A 16,951-nucleotide genomic window follows, 5' to 3' on the forward strand; every position below is an offset into this window, starting at 1 on the left:
GTGTGTCAAATTCATTCACTAACAAAATTTGCTATCTACTGATCATCAGGATTCATGCTACAGACTGTGAATTTAATAATGAATTTAACACATGGGTTCTTGATTTCCCTTAAGTGAAGTCTAAATACATTTAAGTGTTTTATGAATTACTGAGGGCAATTTGCTGTGTTCGAAGACAAATACAGATTGTAACTGGGGCCTCCCTTCCACTATTTTAGCCAAAGTTTTGACATAATTTGTGGATTTGAGCCACTTTATTAGATAATATTCTTATAAAACTTTGGTCTGGTTTTAAGACTAATAGAAGCCTTATTATAACTGCTGAAGTATGGATATTGTTTCATCCTCCATCCCCTAGCTTGCAATACAAAACAATGATGAACTTGAGTTAGCAAGAAGGAGAGTTAAGGTGAAGTGCAAACCTGGGAAGGACAGGAGGAGGAAAACATCCTGCCTGCCTTCTAAATGTGAGGAGGGTAGAGTTTTATTTTTAAATTATGTCTAAAATTTTGGTTATCACATGGGACTAGGTGCTGTAAATTACTGAACAGAGACAATGCTTAAACTGGCCATAATAATATTTTATACAACCTAAAAGCAGGATTTCCAAACTTTTGGCATTTAAAAATTATTTATTTATTTATTTCTATCTTATTTGACAGACAGAGGGTCAGACACAGAAATCTTCATTGGTTGGTTTATTCCTCAAATGCCCACAGCAGCTGGGACTGGACCAGGCCAAAGTCAGGAGCCAGGAGCCAGGGACTGAGTCCAGGTATTCCATTTGGGTGTTGGGGGCCCATACACTTGAGTCATCATCTGCTGTCCCCCAGGTTGCACATTAGCAGGAAGATGGCTTGAAAGCAGAGGAGAGATGACTTCAACCAGGCACTCTAATATGGAATATGATCATCCCAAGTGGCATCTTAACCACTGTAACAACCAACCGCCTATTCCTCAGCCACTGACATTTTGGAACAGAGAATTCTTTGCTGTTGGAGGCTTTTTTTATGCAGGCTGTGTAGGATGTTTGGCAGCCTCCCTTGTATTTATACAATGATACACCAGCAATCTTCCCTCCTCAACTGTGGCATTCAAAAATGTCTCCAGACATTATCAGATGTCCCTACTGAGGATACAAACTTGCTACCTATTGAGAATTACTGCCATAAACAATTAGAAAATTTATAGGACCTTATGCTTAAGTGTTCTTTTATTGGTGTTCTATCTATATACTGAGAAAGTATAAAGGAACTGTGAAAACCAAGCAAACAAAAGAGGACACACACACACACACACACACACACACAAGAGAACCTCAACAAGTTTGTGGGTGGGTAGACATTGTGGTATAGCATTTTACGGCACCACATGGGCTGCCCACAATTCAATATCAGAGTAGTGAAATTGAGTACCACCTTTGATTCCAATTTGACTTCCTGCTAATGTGCACTCTGGGAGGCCACAGCTAATGGCTCGAGTACTTGGATTCTTGGCACCTGTGTAGGAGACAGCTGGAGTTCCCGTCTCCTGGTTTCAGCTTAGCCGAATTTTAGATGTCGTAGGCATGTGGGGTGTGAACCAGTGGATGGAAGATCTCCCTGTCTCCATCTCTCCCTGTCTGCCATGATGCCTTGTCAAGTGTGAAATTAAAAGATGAGCTTATTTTAGCACAAAACTTTTTTTTTTTTTGACAGGCAGAGTTAAACAGTAAGAGAAAGAGAGACAGAGAGAAAGGTCTTCCTTTCGTTGGTTCACCCTCTAAATGGCTGCTACGGCTGGCACGCTGTGCGGATCCAAAGCCAGGAGCCAGGTGCTTCCTCCTGGTCTCCTATGCGGGTGCAGGGCCCGAGCACCTGGGCCATCCTCCACTGCCTTCCCAGGCCACAGCAGAGAGCTGGACTGAAAGAGGAGCAACCAGGACAGAATCCAGCACCTCAACCGAGACTAGAACCCGGGGTACCGGCGCCACAGGCGGAGGATTAGCCAAGTGAGCCATGGCACCAGCCCTGCACAAAACTTTTGAAAACCATACAAATAAGTGTTCCTCAAAAGGTTCAAGGAAAATTTACGCATGGATTTAAAGTTTTTTTACACCAAAATAAACGTATCTATTAATTCCAATTTCCACAAATCTTTTGAAGTACCTTAGAGTATGCATATGTGTGATCATCTCTATATCTATCAGTAGCTATCTATTAAGTGAACAAATGAAAGTATAAAAAATGAAATATGGAAGAACAGAAGTATAATTACTACTATGTGAGGAAGGTTAATGGGTCCATCACTTAAAAAGGTTGGACTGGGACCAGTGAGGAGGCATAGCGGGTTAAGCTGCCACCTACAGTGCAGGCATCCCATATGGGAGCCCGTCCAAACCCAGCTGTTCCACTTCTGCTCCAGCTCCCTGCCAATCTGCCTGAGAAAGTAGTGGAGGATGACCTCCGTGCCTGGGCACTGGCCACCAATGTGGGAGACCTGGAAGAAGCTCCTGGCTCTTGGCTTCAGCCTGGCCCAGCCCTGGCCATGTAGCCATTGGGAAGTCAACCAGTGGATGGAAATCCTCCCTCTCTCTCTGTTTCCCCTCCTCTTTTTGTAATTCTCCCTTTCAAACAAGTAAAATAAATCTAAAAATTAAAAAGGCTGGGACTCAATGCTATCAATTAGTGCATCCCAATTATTGTGCCTGGAAGCATAATTTCTACGGGTTTGACTCATGGTCATACAGTTCAACCAGGGAAGCCTAACTTTCGCATAGCCTTTGGCTGAGAGCAGTCATCTATTTCTTCTGTTTTCATTTCTACATGTACCTTAACTTAAATAGTTTAAGAAGCCCTTCTTGCTTTTACTATGCTATTTGATTTAATTGCCACTTGTCACATAGGACTCCTAAGCGTTGGAAATGCAGCTTGTGTCATGTATTCAAATGCTAATGTAGGGGCTGGCATTGTGGCACACTGGGTTAAGCTACTGCCTGCAATGCCAGCATCCCATTTGAGTGCGGTTCAAGTCCTGGCTGCTCTACATCCAATCCATCTCCTTGCTAACACACTTGGGAAAAGCAGTGGAAGATGGCCCAAGTCCTCAAACTCCCGTTGCCCCTATGGCAGACCTGGATGGAGTTCTAGGCTCTTGGCTTTGGCCAGAACCAGCCTTGGCCATTGCAGCCATTTGGGGGAGTGAACCAGTAGATGGAATATCTGTCTCTCTGTCTCTGTAACTTTGCCTTAAAAATGAATTAAAACAGGGGCCAGGGGCTGGCGCTGTGGCACAGTGGCGCAGTGGGTTAACGCCCTGTCCTGAAGCGCTGGCATCCTAAATTTGCACCGGTTCGAGACCCGGCTGCTTCTTCCAATCCAGCTCTTGGCTGTGGTCTGGGAAAGCAGTAGAAGATGGCCCAAGTCCTTGGCCCCTGCACCCACGTGGGAGACCTGGAAGAAGCTCCTGGCTCCTGGCTTCGGAGCGGCACAGCTCCAGTCATTGCAGCCATCTGGGGGGTGAACCAGTGGATGGAAGACCTCTCTCTGTCTCTAACTCTCTCTGTACTCTGTCTTTCAAATAAATAAAATAAATCTTAAAAAAATAAATTAAAACAACATTTTTTGAAAAACAATAGATACCAGTGTTGTTGCCTAAAGGCTAAAATCACTGCCTGTGTGTGTCCTGAATGCTCCACTTTCAATCGAGCTCCTGGCAATGGTCTGGGAAAAGCAGTGGAAGATGGCTCAAGTGTTTGGGCCTCTCACACCCATGTGGGAGACCATGTTGAAGCTCCTGGCTCCTGGCTTCAGCCTGGCCCAGCCCTGGCCATTAAGGTCATCTGGAGAATAAACCAGAGGATGGAAGATTTCTCTCTCTCTCCCTCTTTCTCTGTAACTCTGAATTTCAGATCAATAAATAAAGTTTTAAAAAATAATTTAACATTCTCAATTAAATGAAATATATTATTAAAATTTATATTGTCAGGACATATCTTTTTACTTTCTAAAATGTAGCAATCAGAAGATTTTATATTACACATATGGCTCAAATTATATTTCTAGACAAGGCTGTTAGATGATAAAAAAGTAAACACAAATTGTCTATCACTATATACATGGCAGTGTTATATTTAACTGTTATGGATAAATGTATATGGGTAGCATAATTACAATACAGCATGGCAAGAAGCTCAATAGAAGTACAAAAGCCTAAGGAGTCTAGAGGAAGAATTGACCTCAGGTTATTTTGGAGAAATTGCAAGTGCTCTTAGAACCCAAGCAAGCAAAAATTTCTTCTGATAGAATGAGTATCAGGGAATAACTAATTCCAAGATTGTGTCACTAGAAGAGTTGGTCAGAACATCTTCATATACTGCCCTTATATGATATTCCACCCAACTTTCATTTAGGTCCAGCCACTGCAGTGACTACCAGGGGTGTATGATCCATTTTAATTGATAACTGTAGTCAACATTCCACAGAGCTAATCTCTAATGTTGGATTGTTGGATGCTGAACATTGCCATTGGAGGGTGAACCAACGGCAAAAGGAAGACCTTTCTCTCTGTCTCTCTCTCTCACTGTCCACTCTGCCTGTCAAAAAAAAAAAAAAAAGTACTTTGCATGTTAAAGCATGTACAAGCACACAGTATTGATGCCAGATTATGAAAATGAATGAATGTAATGAATAATTGTGTAGTGGGTTCTATCTTTTTGGAACCCCCTAGGTATCCTTGTGATAAGAGTCTTAATCTTATATGTATAATATGTAATTGCATACACACACATGCCATTTGGCTCTACATATGAGATATATATGTAAGGTATATTGGCTTTTCAAAGAAAATAGGAATATGTTTTTGTATGATTTATCTTGTTTCTGTTTCACTCGTACTGAGGAACCAGTCTTGGGTATGATTACACAGCTTTCAACATAGCCAAGCTCTCCAAAGTTGCCTCTAATGATGACTTTCCTGGAGACAGAGTAGAGCATCAACTTCCATTTCCTGATGCCATAAATAATATTCCTCAGATGACAAGTCAAATTACAAGGTCTTTGCCATCATTCATTCCACTCATTTTGTTCTAAGAAGAGTTATGCGGAACTTAAAGTTAATGGATGACTGTAATATATGGCATACTTTTTATTAACCAAATAACTTGAAAGCACCATAAATACAGAATAACACTGTAAGAAACGCATGGTTGTAAAGCAAGGTCCATCTTTAGGCCCCTGAAAACAGCAGTAAAAGTCTGAATATTGTGGTTTACAAATCTGATTTTAACAGCCAAACTTATAAAACAGTTTATGCTTTTCTGTTGTCAAGGGAGAAAAATCTGCCAAATTGTTCATTTTAAGTAAATACAACATAACCAATTAAGGAAAGCAAAATTTAAACACATGCCTATGATAATCAGGACATAGTTTGCTTCTGATTTCACTACTGATTTTAACAGAACAGTATTCCTTCCATTTTCCCACAGCACCCAAGTGACCCCACACATACTTTTAGAAACTTGTAATCACACAGTGCAAATAAAAGGACACTTTACTGGAAAATACACAGTGTGGTACAATAATCCATCATTTATGAAAAATAGAATTCAGTCTTTTCTTTTTCCTCAGAGATTCAACTACTTTTTGAGGATGAAGCTTCCTGCAGTTTAAAGATTTATGTTAAGCCAATGAGCAGTTTTTTTCCATTCCCATTTAAACTTTTTATTCAAAAATGAGAACAAACAAAAGAGATATGAGTTTAAATTCCAAAGCATTTAATCTGATTCACATAGAAGACCAGAGGAATCACTCTTAATTCTACATATTTTCACCTCCATGAATAATTAACCTGAAGTGTGCCAGAATTGTGGGAATTCTAGAATTTACTTGCATTTCCTTTATGTTTTCCTTTCTTTTTTCCATTGTTAGGTGATCTTTCCTTTGTATCCCAAACAAATAGCATATTTTTCAAAGACTAAGGATTATGAATAACAATATGCAATTTAAGTCTCAACAGACGCAGGCCAAAAGTATTAGCTCTAAGCACTGTTCTTAACCAGTTGAGAGATTTAATTGGTGCTAAAGCTGCTCTCACCAGAAAAGTGTTAGGATGGAGAGCTTTCTGAGATGTTAGGATAGTGAGCTTTCTAAGATGATCTTCGCTTAATAGCATTACATATGAGAGCAGGCATTAGCCCAGCACAAGTTTTATACCTGACACAGCTAGTATGTTGTGAAACCCCTCCTTAGAAGTAGGAATGCTTATTGTACTGGGTAGCTTTGTATATTTATTTTCCCATTTTAGTGATGGGAGTGGGAATTTGCACAGTTTGGGCAATAAACATCTACTACCACTCTATTAAGGGTGTGGGAACCACAAAAGAAAAACCCCCAAATCTTCCAGAATCTAACAATTTGGATAATATGATCCAATTGTGCATCTGCCAGAACTTCTCTTGCTGGGGACCTTATTTTGAAATATCTGCTTTTCCTGCCAAACTGCTGTTCGCGCGGTATTCCCATGTTACAATTACATGTTGTTATTATTATTTTTTTTTATTTTGGAAACACCAGGACAGCTAACATTTCAGACATGTTGTTATAGAAAAGCAGTCATTACCCTTCAGAAACGCCATTACAAACAGCCCTCTAGTCTACTTGTTCTCACTTTGCTGGTGAGGTTTTACATAGGCATCAATGTCAGGTGTAGATAGACAGTTTTCTTAGCAGTTGAGAACTCCCAACACTTTCGTTCAGTTTCAGGGGTCAGGGCATTGCTGGCGGCCCTTATTTGGTACAACCACCTTACTACATTTAGTGTCCAGAACAGGAGATGCAGAGAGCAATGACAAAACAAGGTTATGTCAGGTTCTTTACCCTGGACATTCCAAAACACTTCTCAAACCATCACAGGGATTACATAACAATGTACTGAGTTGTCTCCTCTCATACTTTCCAACAAAACTTGCCTGTGTGTGGAATTACCCTGTTTTACCACTTTCTAAGTTACTTAACCAAGAGCACCTTACCCAGCTTTGACTGAAAGCAGAAATAAAATGCATTAAATTCCTTTTCGGCCTCCTGCCTGATTCCTCTTCAGGGCTTCTGCACTTGTGCTAATTCACGGGATGTAATAAATACTGCTTTGCCCTTTCCAGCATGCAGTCTTCGAGCTCTCAGAAGTTTGCACATAATTCCCTGTGTCAGAGTGGGCAGAAAGGCTAAGTTTTGGCTTAATGTACTGTTGGCCATTTAATATCTTTTTTTCCCACATGCTCAATTGTAAATAGAAGTCATAATTTCACCCCCTAACTTGTGGCCTGAGAAAGTAAGTTATTGAAACTTTAAGTGACTTACTCGAAGCACAGATCATGATTAAATCTGGAAATAATTGAAAGAGGGAATGCAGGACATTTTAACAGCAGTATTTTGTTTTAACTACTTAATTCCTGCTGTGACATTGTGGAAATACTAACTAAATGATTGGATTCCTGATAGAAAGTTTTGTGCACATTATCTGAAGAGATTTCAAAGGGTTCATGGAAGAATGGAAGAAAAAATATGTTTATATTTGTGTAAAAACTTTTCCAAAACCATATATAGGTATTTTCAAAATATACATTTGCCATGAACCTCTGAAAATTCCTTGTGTAACTACATGTCAATTTTTTGTGCCAAAATAAATATCTTTTCATTCCATTTTCTATGAACTTTTTGAAGTTCATAATTTATATTCATATTTATGCTCTACTCATTTAAGAAGAATTCACACAATGAAAGTGTTCACTTTTAGACTAAATTAAGTAATTTAGATAGTCAAAGGTCATGACATTTTTACATTTTCAGAGTCAATAAAGGGCTGACAATCTACTAGCATTCAACCTTAGAGAAAGTCTAAAGCTACTTTGCTAGTAATAGCGTATCCATGTCTTCCACCCATAATGCATTCACCTATGATGTAGTCTTCACTGTATTTCTATGGGTAAACTTAGTGTTTTTTACTTTGCTGATAACACATCTTACATGTGCTACATAGTGATGTATTTCTCTAGTATAACACAGGGTATTCTTTTGAAATATTATAACATTTAGCATAGCTTCTAATTGTATAATGAGTATTTTTGATGATGACTACTTCAATACATATGACAATTGATTATATAATCATAACAATTTTTCTTCCAATGTAAATTTATTTGGAGCTATAATTTGAAAAGATTACTGCATCATAGGTTATGGAAATAATACATTTTCAGATAAACCAAAAGAAAGAAGAAAAAAAGATATGATATTTAAATACTAAAAATCTATTGCATCTAGAAAGATACACAATTACATTTTTTCCTATAACAGAATCAGTCATGCTGTAATATGTAAAGATTCAGGCCATGAAGACATTCTATTGACTAAATATTTTATCTAGTCTTCTTAAGACTTGATAGAGTGTCAGTAAAATTTTGTGACTTAAGAGCTGTTCAAAACTTTGATAAATTTGTTAATAAAGTAAGTGGTTACTGAGTTAAGGCAGTAGTCGATTTTTAAAAGCCAAATTACTAAAAAAAAAAATCATAGGGCATTAATCCACATAAAGGGCACTATGAAGAAGAAATATGTTTTCCACGAGGAAAGATTATATATTAAACACAGGAATAACTACTCTTCTAGTGATAGAAAACAGGCCACAGCCAAGTTAAATGAAAAGAGCCTTATGGATCACTGTAACTATCGACTAGTCCACGAACAGAAAAAAAAATAGAGTTGTAGGTTATTAAAACACAGAGGTAACACCATGGCAGGAGTCTAGAAAATTTCATTGAGATTTCTGTGAAAAAGAAGTAAAATTGGAGAACAGAATAATATTCATATTTGAAAATATTGGTTCTGATATCTTATCTCAGAGTGTAAATCACTCTTAGCAGAGTTTGAATAGCTTAATATTTAGATCCTCTCTCCAGATTTATGGTGAGAGCTACTAGTAGGTATACTGCGTATGCCTTTGCTGCACATTTGTGAAAAACGTATGTAAAGATATATTCTCAGTGGGCACAGAGGCAAGTAACACAGGGAAACATTGCAGTTTTTGCTTTAAATCTCTAAACCACTGGACTTGGGGAGTATCCTTAGAAAAAAATTTGCTACTGTGCATCCTGAATGTTTCAAACATAAAATTTAAGCCAGAACAGAAATATATATGAGAAGCACAGGTAGTCTGAGAGATATTTTAAAACCAAATAATCCAGAGGTTAAAGGTAAGTGTTTATTTAGATTATATATATACATATATATATATGTATGATTCTTCTTTCTAAAATTGTCTTAATTTCCACTCTAACTAGCTAATCTGAGTATCCCAACATTGTATTTATTATGAATAAGGACATGTTTTGTGTTACTTGCTATGTGATCAGGAACTTGCTAAACACATTATATCTCATTTAAATCCTATAATCATTTAATGTGTTAGGTTCTATCATTATTGTCCATTCCACAGATTAGAAATCTGAGGTTCAAGAAGGTTAAATCATGTAGCAAATAAATGGTAGAATTCAGGGCTGTCTGATTCCTGCCCCAATATCCTGCCTCTCCATCTGTTTGGCAACGCTGTGAACGTGTCTGGGACTCAGAGAGACAGTAATAGTCCCAAGCATGCTCAAGTATTTTCAACCTAGGCTATTAAATCATCTGCTTATTGAAACTGTGGGTAGGTGGTGTGCATTATTTTTATAGACTTGAGAGGTAAAGTGAATTGCCTTGGATGAGATGAGTGAATCACAGGACAGCAGTGAAGCTGATAGCTGAATACTCTCCGGATTGCCAGTCATAATGGTTGAAGCAGGCATCTGGCTAGTAGAGAGCTGTAACCGCCATGTGTATGCATTGAGCTCTGATGCAAGGCTGCATCTTGGCAGAAGGTGAATCACTCACCATGCTCCAGATGGCTGTGTATAGCAAGAAAAGAAGGAACAGAGAAGTAGAGATGTAGTTGGGGATTGCAGTTCCCTTTTAGGCAAAGTGGCTAGCAACCTAGCCAGATCTCTCAATTTCACTCCTGCCATCACACTATCTTTTTCAGACTGTCAGACGCACACTTATCTCACAATAGTGTAAACGAACACATTCACTTCTACAACCTCCTTAGTGCTTCTCTCAGTAAAGCAGGAACTCTCATTCTTCTCTATACCCAGTCCCATAGTTCAGTGGCTTCATTCATGGTTGCTTCAAAGGAACTGAGTATGAGAGTTTAGGATCAGCACTTAGGGGGGAAAGTAGATAAGCACCATTGATATGGCTTCCTTCCAACTGTTAATGCCATTCTTTTTCTACAAAAAAAGTGTTTTTTTTTTTTTTTCTCTCTCTCTTTTGAGTACTATAGGCTTTGGATTTTGAATTTTAACTGTGCCAGTTAATGTAGCATTTTATTCAAGCTTTTTAAAGTTTGTTTTTTTTTTTTTGCCTCTATTTCTTCAACTGTTGAACATGGAGTTAATAAAAGCCATGCCAAGGATTGCTGTGTAACTTAAATGCCCCAGTGTATGCCAAACATCCATCACAAAATCTACTGCACAATAATTATGTAATGAATGCTAACAATTATTACTAATTTTAAGGTTATTATAGGTGTCCTGTATTATTATCATTGCAGCAATAATCAGTAAGTAAATGGAACACATATTATTAGAAAGTACCCTCCTCATTCTCTGTCCCAGCACCTCTCATTTTTTCAGTATATCTGGTATTATTAGATTATGCCCATATATATGAGTATATGTTGCATACGTATGTATAGTTATTGACTGTTATTTGGCTCTTAGTCTAAAAAAATGTATACAATCCCAAGCATTACCTGTGATTAATTTCTGCCAGGTAGAGTGTATTTCAAGACTCTGAACATGTGTTAAAATCATTGGGTTTTGAAGAACTATCCATTAACGACTTTCTGAACTGTGACAATGGATATTGACAGTGCTTGTCAGACTAAACCACTATTGATTGGCTCACATCATGTGTATAGCAAAACCAATTTCTTTCAAGTGCTTCTTCCTAACTGAAATACATTATTGTAGCCTTCCTCTCTGTTTATTATAACACCCAAGCTCATCCCATGTAGCACATCCAGCAGAAAGGTTTCACAATGAAGGAAGCAGCAAACTGCAACAGAGAGAAGTGAAGGCACTTAGCAATCCAAATGCTCTTGTACTGTAAGTTGCTATTTCTTTTGAAAATATTGATTCCTCGCAGAGTCTTTGTTTTTATTTTACAATCCGCTGGAAGAAGGAATGATCATGGGCTACAGAGCTATTTTGCTATTGTTTAATGACCCTGTGACTCTCATGGTTTCTACCCCTGAAAGGAACTTAATTTTAAGTATTGTGTATATGTTTAAGCTGTGGGAAAGAAAGTGTTTATGTTGGGTCAGTGCTTGTCTGCCCATAAACATACATAGCCCCACACACACACACGCACATGCACACACACACAAGTGTCTTTTCCTAGACCTTAGAATATGTGCTTATCGAGTGACTTTGGGCATATGCTACATATTGTACAGTTTTATACTGAATTTGCATTGTGTACTTCGTCCCAGGAGGGCACATGTCTTAGTCAAACAACACTCTACATAACAAAGAGTAGCTCTCACAATACCCCATGAGTGGGAAGAATTCCAGAGGTTGTTTTTTTTTTTTTTTTTTTTTTTTTTTTTTTAGCTTTACTTGAAAATATCATCATTAAAGCAAATGCAAAAGAAGTCTCTTGCACAAGCTCTGGCTTTAGAGGGTTAAGACGCATCCCAGAGCTCAAAAAGCATCCCTCTTAAAGCGCTCAGGGTTTACTGCATGCAAACACATGGGGCACATAGGGTATTCCTCAGGGTATTTCTAAAATTCCTAAAAGTATCACCTCTCTTATCAATATGATCCTTTTCCAAAAAGCTCATGAGAGTTGCTGTGATGATGAAAACAGAGGTGACTTTCAGTTTACTCTACAAACGCTTTAATTATATCTAATATGGTACTGCCCACTGCTTTCCCACTCCAAAGACGCCTGGAAATTTAAAGGAAAAAATTGCCAAGAAGGCTGACAAATGCTAGCAGAGCAAAGCGTATCATCCTTCAAAGCCTGTTCTTAAGCCACGAAGTTCCAAGTATAGTGAACGCCCTAGACAAGGATTTCTGAGATAAGGATTTGTTTGAATGGTGCCTCTTACACTACGCCTTGGCCCAGGAAAATGGCTGTGCTCAGCACCCTGGGCCCTGCCCTGCCTCTGGCCCCTTTGCTGTGGCCTTCTCACACCCCTCACCCCCACATTCCCTAGCACTGACACAGGCTCCTGGCCTTGGGCCCATTTTCTTTGCACTGTCTGCTGAGCTTGCTCTGTCCTCAGGAATGGCTGGTCTTCCGAGTGGTAGCCTCCCTTGCCATTTTCTGGGCATCAGAGATCAGGAAATGTCAGGCTACGGCCAGTTTGTCTCTCACAAAACAGTTTGGTTGGGTCAGAACCCTCCATTAAGAGAATCATTTTGACATAAGCTCTAAGCTATTTGCTCCAAACTGTGCGTGCGAAGCTCTGGGCCCCTCCCCCACAGGAAGTGCATTGAAACTGCAAAGTGTGCACTGAGCACATCTGAGGACACAGTATGTAGTCTCCGGCTAAGTGATCAGGGGGAGTGGGGTGGTTTGTCCTCACAAATACTGACAGACAGCTGCAGTTTGCAGCTGGCAGGGAGTTTATGTTCGCTAAACAAAGATCTAGCTGGAGCCCGGTGAATACTTGGCTCTATTGGAATAATCATAATTCATAACATACATTTCTAAAGAAGGAGAAAAACTAGGAAAAGACCCAGAAAGACCCACAGCATTCTGTCACTTGATGTGGTCTGGATATAGGCTGTTTTATTTGTTGTCCATTTTTAAATCCATTTGGATCCTGTATGGAGAAAGGGGTCGCCATGTCTGTTACAAATAAAACCGGGTTCTGCTTTGTGGCTTCCTTTTCTGATTAACTCTTCCTTTCATTAAAAAGTCGTGATGGGAAATGTACTTACTGCCAAAACCCAAGTGTTATCCCAAATATTTTATTTGTTTTCCTAAATGAGTTAATTATGGTAAAATTGCCAAGCTTTTTTTTTTCTTTCCTTTTTCTGTTTTTGACCGTCAGATAACCCCATTCTTGGGCACAGTTCATGCTGTAGTCTCAAATACATGAAATACTAAATGTGGAGGGAACTTGAGAGCACATAGAGCAAATATTCCTAGTTTTTATATGAGGTAAGGACACCTGAATTATTGAAGCATCTTGCCCAAGATCACATAGTTAGTGAAAACAGAGTAGAGTCAATCTAGATTTCTTAATCACCATTTTTTTTTGATGCCTCTCAATTCCCAGACTTAAGTTCATGAGAAAAACTATTCTTTAATCCAGAAGAATATTCCAGAGAAAACCATTCTTGAGGCGCCCACTACGGTCCAGTTCTTCGAGTAACTAGGAATTGGGGATTGACTCCAAATGCAGTAGTTGCCATCAATTAATTCTGCTGTATTCCAAATATTTAGGATGGGGGCATTTTAAATATGCTATGGAAATATACTTAAATTTATATGTATATTTACGCATAACAATATTTTTTTTTTGACAGGCAGAGTTAGACAGTGAGAGAGAGAGAGAGACAGAGAGAAAGGTCTTCCTTTTTCCGTTGGCTGCTATAGGCAGTGGGTTGCAGCCGGCATGCTGCCCTGTTCCGAAGTCAGGAGCTAGGTGCTTCCTCCTGGTCTCCCATGGAGTGCAGGACCCAAGGACTTGGGCCATCCTCCACTGCACTCCCGGGCCACAGCAGAGAGCTGGCCTGGAAGAGGGGCAACTGGGATAGAATCCAGCGCCCGGACCGGGACTAAAACCTGAAATGCCGGCACTGCAGGCAGAGGATTAACCTAGTGAGCCATGGCGTCGGCCAGTAAGTAGCCTTCCTTATGACATGTACCAATGCTAAGTGTATTGCTATTATCCCTTTCTTTAGTTTTTGGTGACTTGAAATCTGTGATAGATCAGTCTTCATGTTATTTGGGGTTTGAGCCTGGCGTTTCCTGGGGGAAGATGCCAGGTGTTAAGTGCCAGGACAGCCCTCCACTTGCAGATGTCACTGAGCATCCTCAGCTCAGTGTTCTTTCCATGTGTCTCAACCTAAGCTGCAAGGGAACGTAGAAGTTTGAGCTATGGATGGGAAAACGCATTTCGCCAAGTTCCAACCCTTCTGAAATTCGAACTTTTGGACTATTGAACAGGCTTAGATCTTGGTCTTCTTCAAGATTGTTTGCTCTTAACAAAATGGAACTTCTGGTCTTGGAAAAAAAACGTCTTTGGGTTTTAAAACCTCCAAAAACTTCTTGAGGCATTAAGTACCTCTTGCATAAAATAACAGAGTGATGATTTAAGACCCAAGGAATTGGAAATGCACGGATTAAATGACCTTTAAAATACACATAGGTTTAAAATTGAAAGGAAAATGCACTTAGCAAAAAAGCATTTGGGATTTATTTCTAAAATATGGTTGGAAACATTAAGCAAACTCAAAATGAGGCAGTGTGCACACATCCTCATTTTGACTTAAAGATCTACTTTAAATAACACAACAGATGTAGTCATCAGCATTTATGCCATTAGGGACTCTGAATGGTGAGAAAGACATGGTAAGACTTGGGTAATAATAAGAACTACTGTCATTGTTATCCTTTAATCCTTCAAACTGTCAAAGCAGAACCAAGAGTAAAAGAGAAAAATTCTGGTAGGATCTGATTCCCTCCCCATTTTTGTCAATTCACCAGGAAATATTTCCTTAAGTTAGTCACCAGAAAGCAAGTTGAATTGTTAGCACTCCATGAAACAACAGAAAAAAAAATGCCACCTGTGGACTTTAGTCTGAAAACACTCCTGACAACACAAACAGGTGCTGGCTTATGTAATGGCTAAGGAAAGTGGAGCAGGGGGTGGAGGGCAGAGCAATGAATCATGGGTGAGTCTTTCCAAAGGAAAATTGAATTTAATTGCCCCATTGTGAGGGAATGGCTGACTAAGAGTTGCTCCGGATCACGTGATGGTTTGGCAAAAAATATTTCTTTGGCCAGTTCTGTGGCTGTGTGAAAGACACTGCTGGTGCAATACATACTGCAGCCAAAGCCGAAGTGTGATGAGTCTACATGTTTTAGTTTGGAGTTTAATTGTGCGCAAGTTGGGTACATTGTCGTAGTAAAGACATTAATAATTAAACACTCTCTGAGCCAGGTGTGTGGCAGAAAGCATACGGGATTTTGTGTTGACAGATGTGTTTTTGAATCCTGTTCTGCCACTTAGAAAGTATGTCAATTGACTTTTCTGGATCCCAGTTTCCTGATCTGTATTAAAAGAGACCGAAAGATCTTGGTGCAGTGTTGCAAGAACAAAATACTACAATGCATAAAATCACAATGCTTTATATACACACAAGCAGATTACTCTGTTCATTCCCTTCCTCCCCTTCCTTATCCTCTTCATCATCCTCACCATTATCATAATTTTAGCTTGCCCTAAACTCTATACAAGTTAAATAGAGATGTCTTTGGGCTTTGGGAGCCAACAATTAACTTTGTAATACTCATGTGCCTAAACATAAAAAGGAGATGGATAATGTAAGCAACCTGGAAGAAGTATTTATGACTTAAATTAAGCCTATATTAATACTAGCTGGCAGGAAGGAGTTATGTCCATGTTTCATGAGAAGAACTCCAGGAATCTCTGGTTGAGACACAGTACATTTTCTTGCACTTTTAACACATTGCATACCCAAGTCTGATGTTTATTAATTGCAGCTTTGGTGGCACTTCATATACTGGCAGTATAAATCCCTCTAGGTGGATGCATGGAGTGGGTTACAACTACCACTTCTGCTAATAACAACAATTTTAAAAATAATAATTATAAAATTATTTTGTTTTATACCTAATTTAAGATTGAAATGTTATGTGTATTTAAACAGAAATGGCAGGAGGTATTCTTTGATAAATGGGCAGCAATGTTACCTTATAGAATAATTGTTATCAGAAGTACATCTTGGGGCTGGTGCTGTGGCGCAGCAGGTTAGAGCCCTGGCCTGCAGTGTCTGCATCCTATATGGGTGCCAGTTCAAGTCCTGGCTGCTCCACTTCCAATCCAGCTCTCTGCTATAGCCTGGGAAAGCAGTGGAAGATGGTCAAAGTTCTTGGGCCTCTGCACCCATGGGGGAGACCTGGAAGAAGCTCCTGGCTCAGGGCTTCAGCTAGGCGCAGCTCCAGCCCTTGCAACCATCTGGGGAGTGAACCAGTTGATGGAAGACCTCTCTCTCTCTCTCTCTTTGCCTGTGCCTCTGCCTCTCTGTAACTCTGCCTTTCAAATAAATAAATAAATCTTCCAAAAAAAGTATGTCTCATGCCATATAGCCTTAGGGCATGGCATTTTTTTAATAATCACAGCTAAAACACCTTTTACATATTAGAGTTTTTAAAAATGATCCTGAACGGCTGATTAATCACAGAAGGAATGTCAGTTCTGGGAGCTTTTAAAGACCTGAGGCACTAGATCATAAGCTTGGTGGGAATAAAGCAAAGGACTCTGCTTTGCTGCTGCCTGTCCTGGGATTATATTTACCACTTTCAAACTAGATTAACTGTGACCTTTAGATTAAAAGGAAGTTCCTCAAAATCAATGTCTCCTCAGTAAGCGTCCATATCCACAGATGGAGGTGACTGGGATGTTTCCTGTCAGTCACCAATTCTACTCCACTTTGGCCTTCCTGCTCTTTTCTGAGGATGTCCTGTATCAGGGCCTTCACCCATGCTGCTTCCTCTGAGACGCTAAATTTCCTCAATTCCTTATTTCTGTTCCCAAAGTCACTTGTTATAGATTCTCTCTCTGTTTAAATTAGTAAGCTTTCCCCATTTTGGGGACCTCTGTACTCTTTCCTTTTGTG

At 39.3% G+C, this 16,951-nt stretch overlaps 1 protein-coding gene across 2 annotated transcripts in view; it reads right to left on the bottom strand.

Annotated features, from left to right (window-relative positions):
• ARHGAP15 (Rho GTPase activating protein 15) overlaps window positions 1-16,951 on the bottom strand; it is a 662,169-nt gene that overhangs the window by 287,082 nt on the left and 358,136 nt on the right. The window lies entirely within an intron of this gene.

Source organism: Oryctolagus cuniculus, chromosome 3 (genome assembly GCF_964237555.1).
Source record: "Oryctolagus cuniculus chromosome 3, mOryCun1.1, whole genome shotgun sequence".
In the NCBI taxonomy this organism is placed as follows: Eukaryota; Metazoa; Chordata; class Mammalia; order Lagomorpha; family Leporidae; genus Oryctolagus; species Oryctolagus cuniculus.